Source organism: Mus musculus, chromosome 15, assembly GCF_000001635.26.
Source record: "Mus musculus strain C57BL/6J chromosome 15, GRCm38.p6 C57BL/6J".
NCBI lineage: Eukaryota > Metazoa > Chordata > Mammalia > Rodentia > Muridae > Mus > Mus musculus.
Genome location: NC_000081.6, coordinates 92,782,572 through 92,792,342, shown reverse-complemented (window position 1 = coordinate 92,792,342; position 9,771 = coordinate 92,782,572).

The window sequence follows — 9,771 nt, the reverse complement described above, 5'->3', positions numbered from 1 at the left end:
GTAACAAAAGGCAGAGTAAAATAATAAATGTGGAGGAGTTGTAATCTTCCTACTGTGCTAGTGAGACTTTAAAATGACGAAGCTACTCTAGGAATGAAGAGCGGTAACCCTTAAAGGACTGCAGCTTCATGGCCATCTAATCTAGTCCTGTCTATTACTTAAGCGAAGGAAAACATTATCCACAGAGAACTTAAACACAATTCCCCATAGTAGTGCTGTTCACAGTAGCCACAAGCTAGACACCATGCAAATGCCCATCTGATAATCAACAGATGAATGACCCAGATAATAACCATCTAATGTAATACTGTCTGACTAAGAGTGGTAGATACGGGCTACAATGGATGAATCTGGAATGAATTTCTCCTCAGTGAGAGAAACTGACCTCGAAGGCCACACAGCATGTGAGCCCTCTTACATGAAATATATAGACCATACAGATCTAGAGAGAAAGTACATGAGCTGCTGCCGAGAACTGGAAGGAGATAGAAAAACTGGAATGGTCCTGATGAAAACACCCCTGACTGAGACAGCAGAAAACCCATTGTTTATGAAATGGGCCATTGAATGATATGTTTTAAGCGAACTGGTTGTGCAGTCTATGAACTAGATCTGCTTTAGGGTGTGCAAAGTACCCAAGATGTTGGTAAGGACAGAATAATGAAACATCTATCACAGATCATGGGAGTATAAAAGTACCAAAAGTATTTGGTACACTCAACGAATATAGAACTCTAGGATGCAGTGAGTTTCTTCTCACAGATATGTGTATCTTTGTGTCTGAGTATGTTCATAACAGCATCCTTCTTAAACCAAGAACTAACTCAAACATTTATCAGTAGAGTGGATGGGATATACTCATCCTAAATACTGTCCAAATATCCTAAAACCCTTTATCTTTCAGGTTCTCCCATTCACTACTATATAAACTCGTGTGTGTGCTTTGTATATGATAGGGCTCCTTTGAGGGGCGAGTCTAAAGCTCTCAGAGCATTCTCCAAGGCACCCAGAGACTCAGTTTTTTTATAGGTCGAGCCAATACTGGCCAAAATTTTTCAAGGAACATACACAAACCTTTCACATGCCTCATGCAAACAATGGTCCATCGCCAAATGTATTCAGGTTAAATAAAACCTAAAACCCCTCCTTGATGAGGTAACATATTCAAAGCTTTTCTGGAAGCCCAACTGTGAAGACTCTTGTCCTGTTTTGGTAACTCAGTGTCTACAAATGAATTTCTGAAGAAAGGAATTGAAGTTTTGTTGTAATAACCTGATCAAAACCATAGCAACCAACACCCAGCGCTTTCCCCCAAAACAAACAAAACAGAAACCAACCAAAACAACAACCATCAAAACAAATAAACAAACAAATACGATATCATAACGAGGTAGGTTTTCTTGAAAAATATTTTGAGAAACCCAAATGCACAATTCTGGTTGTGGAGCTATTGAATGAAAGGCTAAGACGTTATGAAATAATAGCAGATTGACTCAACTCACTAATTAAACGTTTGAGAGCAAAACCTAAATATTAATTCACCAAGCCCTGCTGATGCATTGGACTCAACATTTGAAGAAATCCTGCTGTCGCCAGTTTCTCCTCTCTAGGCCTGGTCTGCTTAGCAGAAATCTGGCTCTCACATTCATCTTCTGAGGGCTTTCCTCTCTTAACCAACGCTGGGTGGGACCCCTCTGCTGCGCTTCCTGTCTGCCTGTGTGGCAGATCTTGCTCAGTGCCAGGCTTACTGAGTAACTTAAGGCATAGAAATACGCAATTCTTTGTTTGTTTGTTTGTTGTTGAGACAGGGTTTCTCTGTACAGCCTTTGTAGACCAGTCTGGCCTCGAACTCAGAAATCCGCCTGCCTCTGCCTAGAAATACCCAACTCTTAAAAGGACTTGAACCCTCGCACTGAGAAGCCAGGCAGTCCTCTACCGGCAGCAAGCTCCGCCCCTCTGACCTTCTGCATCTTAACACAGAGAGCTCCCAGCATTCCCATCTCTATCCCTGGATGACCTAGGGATGTCTCTTCTCCTCTCTAAAGGTTTATATTGGGCCATATTCTAAAACATTTCTTGCTTTCCCTACTCATTTTTTCTCTCTCACTATTCAAGAAGCTATCGATTTGATTTCTCTGGATCATAATTTGTGTCCCTGAAGCCTTATGTACTCTCTTCCCTACTTCTCAGAAGCACGTTTGACATCAACGTGCAGAGGTAAGCATTTCAGAGTCTTCACAGAACACAGCCCTTTCTTTCGAGGTATAATTAGAAACCATGCCTTGAAGTGGATAGAGTCATGTGGTCCTGGTACTTTCTGTGCAGACAGATAATCTTTTCTTCAAGATTTAACTACTCGAGGGTTTTTGAACCTGATTGCTTACGTCATAGCTGCTTTGTTGGCTTGTGAACATATTAATATTTCCTCCGTGCTGTATAAAGCACTTTATAGTTATTGGATTTCAACTATGTACGCAGATAGGAAGAGAAAGGGAACAAACACCATTTTACCCCTTGCTCATGTTTTTCTAGAATAAATAATAAGCCATCCTCCTACCCTAACATTCCATGACAGCTTTCATATGGTAGGTTGGGCATTTTCTTGGACACAGACAATATTCATTCCTTTATACCTTAACCCATCAGAGGCCCAGTGATATTTAGCTTGCCAGGTGCTGTGCTATTCAGTGCTACAGCTCTAGTGGGAGATGTTCAAAACTTGGGCTTTCCTGAGGATCTGTAGCCTCTCTTGTATATTTCCTGAATGGACCTTTATTAGTAAATTTTTAAAACTATCTCTTACTTTACTAAAACATAAGCATAAACCTAACAGTGAACCTGGAAATTTGATTAGAAACACTTCTAACTATGAAAAAAATTCCTTAAATGCATCTTTTTAGTGAGAATATTCCATTCCACTTGACTTTTTGTTTTCTCTCTATTTACGTCAAAATGACCGGAAAGACCAACTAGAAGCAAAGACCACTGACTTAGCTTGAGCTTTACCGCATGGCACAGGAACAGCTCTGAGCTGACTTATTTTTCCAGGATAATAAAATTTTGTGTGAGGCATTTGGTGTTGTGGGATTCAGAAAGGTTATCAGCCAAGCATTTATAATAAAAGTGCTCTGTGTTTTCCCCCTTGCACACACCGGGAAGATGGAACTGCTATCAGTTTGACATTTCTGTCAGAACTGGTATTTGAACCACTGGATGATCCTGACAAATGCCATGGCTGTCATTGGCTCGGTTTTAATTACACCTGACTGAGGCTTTCAATGACAGCAAGTGGAAAACTTAATTAGCTGGAGTCGAGAGCATCAGCTGGCTAGAGGTTCCCCACACACTGTATACAGGAACAGTGACCATGTTAAAAAGCTACCAGCCTTCCAGCATGACTTCTAGATGACTGCCCAAGGCTTCCATGAGTATTTAAATGTAAACTTTTCTTGAGAGTACATTATATTTATGTATTTATTTCACTAGTAATTTAATAGTCTAGGATAGTAGGTAGACTATACCAATGTAAAAGTAAAATAGAAGAATTCTTCCTTCGTATGGGTATAGGCAAACACACACACACACACACACACACACACACACACACACACACAGTGAGCATGTGCACACACATTGTTAGATAACAGTTCTTTGTCCAAGAAAAGAACAATAGTATCAATGTTTCCATTTTATATTACCATTCATTTCCTAGGTCTGAATGTTATTTCTGTTTTAGCTATGTATTTTTATGGAAATACAAAGTAGCTAGCTGTGATGCAATACTGCTAGTGACCTGTGATTAAAATTAGCCACGTCTTGCTTGCTAGTTGCAGGAAAGTGTCATTTCCTTAAGAGAAAGACCCTCTCAGATTTGCCACACTTCGCCGCAGTGTTACTAATGGGATCCCGAGCCCAACGCCCTCTGTGATGCGACGCATGCGCAGTTCTCCCTACTTTTCCAAAGGTGTTCCTGTGGGGGGAGTAATCACTGGTCGTCACTCACCCAGGCTAAGAAAGAGTCATACTGAATATTGAGTTTTGTCAAACATAAAGGACGGTACTCAATGGTGTTTTATAAATAAAAGATGCCAGTGCTTGACAAGGCCGACTGAGCCGGCATTCTGATGACTCAGCCCAGACGCAGGACCTTCCTGTCTTGTCAGCTGTCTAGTTTGATTCGGCTGCCACTGTCATTGCTGCCTGTAAATCCAGTGACGCCCGTGGATCAGAACATTATTGGATACTGATTGTCTACTTGGGTGAAATAACAGCCCAAGGCGGTGCTACTTCTAAAGGAAGGGATGGCAGCGTAGGGCTTTGGAGTTTTCTCATGGGCGTTCCCCGTGAGAAGAACTGTAAATTTCTCACTTTTGGGAATACTAAAATGCCACAATGTAGCCACGTTAACCTGTTAGATGCTGGAGTTACTTGGTGTGACAGCATGCAGGTCTAACTGTTAGGATAGTCTTTAGTGACTTGTGGACAGGAGCTCTTCTTGAGTTCATCTGTTTGGCTAAGGCATGTTAGTTGCCAAGATAAACTTGCTACTGTATTTGGCAATGCCACGGCTGGTTTTAAGTGTTGTGTGTTTGTATTAACACTTTCCATTGCGTCTCAGAGCCCTTTGGGGGAATGTGCTCAGCTTTTCTCTCTGAAATGTTGGCTCTTTGGATACCCGTGAGCTGAAGCGCTGAGGACCTCTGGTAAAGTTCTGCTCCCAGCCTTCTAGGAGAGAAATGGGATTAAAGTTGGTACTTAAAATCAAATAAGGTGAGGGTCTATGGAGCAAGTAAATATAAAGTACTTAAAAGAATATGCTACAGATGACAGAAAAGTACAAAAATTGTTCCTGACATGAATAATTCACCAACTCTCCGATGGCATAAGTCACTTAGTAATGTGCATTGCTTGCCATTTAATAGTGGCTGTATCTGAAGAAATATGGAAATTGGAATACTTTAATAACTTTCTATATGAAAGATGACGAGCCTGCCTAAATGATTAAGAGGAAGATATGTTATAATGAACTAAAGCCACTCGAGTGTAAGGTAATTTTAATTCAAATCTCCATCTGCTTATGTATAATTAAGACTCATTTAACAAGTTAATGCTTAACAGAGAGAGCTGATAAGTTTGGTATTAAGGATCTTAAGAGAAGTAAATTAAACTGTCAGGGTTGAACTGGTCTTTAGTTTTAATTTCTTACACCTGAACCTCATATGAATTTCAGGGTCCACTTCTTTATCACTGAAGCCAACAACAAAGCGGGGTGCGGGGAGGGAGGCAGCATCCTATCTCTTTATGTTTTAATTTGGGAGAGCCCATCCCACCTTAGGTGTGACAGCATCCTGACTGATATGAATATTTATAGACTTCTTACTCAGTGCATAGTATCTATGTGATGTTAGGATGGTGATTTCAAAGCCACAGAATATTCATGCACACTTGAGAGTGGCGGTAGGGTTAAATAATCTCAGAAAATAAGAAGAAAGCCTGTGGGTGCCAAGAGAGGATGTTTTGATCCTCAGTGGTCTTGTTGCCGGGCAACTTCCTGCGTTTTCATCTTTTTCTGTGCTTCCTGCTGTAGAAGGCTCGGGGCTCACAGATATGATACCGACTCTTGTGTTCTAGCATGAGGACCGAGTTCCCTGTGTCAGGTCATTTATGAGGAGGATGAATGGGACTCCCCTTTTCACGCAGTGGAACACTGTCAAGGCAGAATTAAAGCAGGGTATTTGAGAATGCTTGTGGCTTCCCTCAGCAGGAGTCCCACTAAGTTAAAGATTAGCAACTCTTTACATCAGGACCATACAGTGAGGCCACAGAGTCGAACCTGAGGTTCTTGGTCATTGCCAGCCATCACACGTGGCTCGAAGCAGGTCACCCATAAGGGATAACTTCTTAAGATAAAAAATTCACAAATCAGAGAGAGATTAGTCACTGATACTTGAGCATAGCTGAGTACTTTCTTCCTGGCTCTCAGATACAGAGATTCCTCCCTCCCTTCCTTCCTTCCTTCCTTCCTTCCTTCCTTCCTTCCTTCCTTCCTTCCTTCCTTCCTCCCTCCCTCCCTCCCTCCCTCTTCCTTCCTTCCTTCCTTCCTTCCTTCCTTCCTTCCTTCCTTCCTCCCTTCCTCCCTTCCTCCCTTCCTCCCTTCCTCCCTTCCTCCCTCCCTCCCTCCCTCCCTCCCTCCCTCCCTCCCTCCCTCCCTCTCTCTCTCTCCCTTCCTTCCTTCCTTCCTTCCTTCCTTCCTTCCTTAAGAGCTAGGAAGTACTTGCACATTTTCTCTTACTGACTTTTAAAGAGGAGGTCGTTTGTCCAAGTTCATGGAAATAATGGAAAGGTGGGTCTAGTGTTTTGATACTCTTCCATCTTTCCATATCACACTGTTCCATGCATCTGTCAACTCAATGTTTCACACACATACACACACACACACACACACATTACACAGTGATACTATTTTTTCTAAGAACATGGTCCATATCTATACAACTAAAATATCCCAATACTAACCTTTATTTAATCATCTACTTCTTGAAATATATCTTCAATGGCAAGTATATATATATGTATATATATATATATATATATATACATATATATACTAGAACTTTGAAACCGTATAGGAAAGAAACCCCACACATAAACTCTGGCAATGCTTTCAAGAAGCAGATTATTTTCTTAGGAAACAGGGAGATAATTTTTTCATAGGAAAGAGTTGGAAATAAGTGTCTCTATGGAGTTTTCATCCATCAGATCATTGAAAAAAATTAGTTCTAGCATGTTCACGTTCAAGAGTCAATTCATTGGAAAATTGCTGCCTCTGTATTGGGTTTCCTTCATGTGGAAGTGGATTTCCTAAATAGTCACTAGATCTGGGGAAATGGTGGGAGGCAGTGGGACCTCTATGTTTGGAATATTTTTCCCCATAGGATTGAATATTCTCATATGCTGTCAAGTATGCGACTGTCAAAAAGACACTGTCAAGAAAGATCAAAGATGGCAGATGACACACACACACACACAGAGACACACACATACACACAGTCTGCTATATCCCCAGGGAAGCAACTGGGGAATCTGGAGAACAATTTCAGAAGATGTGGGTGACAGCTAAGTCTCTAGTCTAATAAAAAGATGAAATAGGGCACTTTGAAAAACAGAACAAGAAGAATCTAGATTCTGTCTCCGGGGTGTTTGTCAGTGAGTGGCTAGCTCCAGTCTCAGTGAGAGAGAACAGAGCCATGCTTAAGGCGAAGAGCCTCAGAAAACGGCACTGTATTCTGGTGGTAGCAAACATTTTAAAGGGAAAAGAAGAAGAGGGAACATGGAAGATGAATATTGTATGTGACAGGGGCAGAGGGAGGTGCTGTATCCTGCCTTTCTGCTGGGGGTGCCTGGGTGGAGCCACAGGCAGGCCACTGAGAGGAGGCAAGGCAATGTCAGAAATGGGGAGTCCACAGACAGGGGAAAGGGGTGGGATGGAGGTAGAGTGTGGAGGGTGTCCCCTGGGATGTCCACCTGCCAGGTAGAGAGGAGCAGAATCCAGTCTGATTGGTAGCTAGTGCTAAGTATGGGAGGGGCTAGAGGAGAGAAAGGTTTCCTCAGGGGTCTTAGGCTTGGCTGAAGGTCTTCCTGGTGGCAACATAATGAAGCAGCTCTCTGAGGTGGTCCTTGCCTGGTCATACTGGTGTATTTGATGGTGGATGCGAATGTATACATTTTATTTGAGAGGGATTATATACCTCTTGTCAGAAGGGATACCCAGGAAGGAAGCTTCTTGGTTGATGGCTGGAGGCTATCTGGGTATCTCATTCGCACGGGGAAGAACTCTTAGGTATTATGCTATGTGACTGACTTGCCCGTGGTCCTCAGTGGAGTGACCTGTGGTTACAGGTTCTGGAGCAGGTATAGAGGCAGATAGGGAATGGCTCCACCCCTAGCATACTCAATTCTGAGATCCCCAGGATTTGGGCTCATTTAGCCTTTCCAGTTCTTATGCATGTCTGGTAGTGCAGTCACTCGTGCCCTACAGGGAGGGGAGATGGCAACAAAACCCTTTCTGCTTAGCACTGGACTGGAGCAGCAGCGAGAAGAATTGTCAACTTGATCTGGGGAACGGATCTCAATGAAAGACCGTCTCTATCGAGTTGGCCTCTATGAATGTATCTGTGGGGGAATTATCTTGATTGTCTTCCTGCGGGAAATTGCAGCCTGCATGTAATAGGCACCATTTCCAGTTCTGAGGCTCTGGACTGTATAGGAGTAGTACAAACTAGCTAAGCATTAGGCATGGCATTCATTTCTCTTTGCTCTTGACTGTGAGTGGCATGTGATTAGCTGTTCTAAGCACCTGGCACCTTGACAGTGGGGAAGAAGTTTTGTGCCAGAATCCCTCACTCCACAGCAGGATGGAAACCCAGTCAGCAACAGATTGTCTGAGATATTCAAGTGCTGTACTCAATGGCAGGAAAGACATCCAGACAATGGGACCAGGCATTTTCAAGTAGATGTTTGAAGTAGACACATCCAGAGGTGTGGCCAGCATCTATGACCCAGTTTGCAAAGAAATGCCCATTCCATTACTCAGCCTTGCAACCAACTGCCCAAGGGGGGAAGTATGCATCTATCTGGGAACCTGGGAAGACACTCCTAGAGGGCTGGGGTAGAGACAAGCAGTATACCCTTTAAACCCAGTAATGGGTCAGGAAGGGCGTGCAGAGGCAGATGCATCTCTGTGAGTTCAAGGCTAGCTTGATCTACACAGCAAGTTATAGGCTATCCAGGGATGCATAACAAGACCCTGTTTCAAAACTAAATCATCAGAGGAAAAAGAAAAAATAACTGGAACATTGAAGATGAGAAATTCACTCAAATTGGACACTATGGAGAAGCATCATCATGAAATAGATCAAAGGGAGGAAAGAGCCACCGGGGATTAAAGACAAGTTAGAACAACTAGAACATTCAGATTTCAAAGATAAATTAATAAAAAGGTACAAACAAAACATTTGAGACCTATAGGACATGACAAAAAGATCAAATCTATGAATTAGTGTAATCTTTATTATAATTCCAATGCTATTCTACTAAAAGGAAAGGAAAGAAAGAAAAAAAAGAAAGAAAAATAAGGAAATAAGGAAAGAAAGGAAGGAAGGAAGAAAGAAAGAAAGAAAAAGAAAGAAAGAAAGAAAGAAAGAAAGAGAGAGAGAAAGAAAGAAAAGGAAGGAAGGAAGGAAGAAAGAAAGAAAGAAAGAAAGAAAGAAAGAAAGAAAGAAAGAAAGAAAGAAAGAAAGAAAGAAAGAAGAAAAGAAAAAGAAAATCTTAAAATTCATATAAAGACTACAAAATGTAGCAGAGGACTGCCTTGTCTGACCTCAGCGGGAGAAGATGCGCCTAATCCTGTAGAGACTTGATGCCAAGGGAAGAGGAATGAGACCCAATGTTAAGCAAAACGGTTGCTCAGCTACGCTGACAGTGATGCACATGAAGTCGAGAGTTGGTACATCTCTGGAAATATTTTCCATAAATACAAGCGCTATAAAACCTGACTTGAGGTTGTGTGAGATTATGTCTAGTTTAAATACTCATGTGTCTTACTGCCTAAATATTATGAATTCGGTTACAGTGTTCTTTGCCAGGCATTGCTGAGGATGTTTTTGAAGTACACACTCTGGACTTGCAGCTATCTCCAGAGGAGAGGATGTTTGAAGCAGGTATTCTTGCTTCCCCTTCTTAGGAGACATAGATACAACTCTTAAAGCAGGA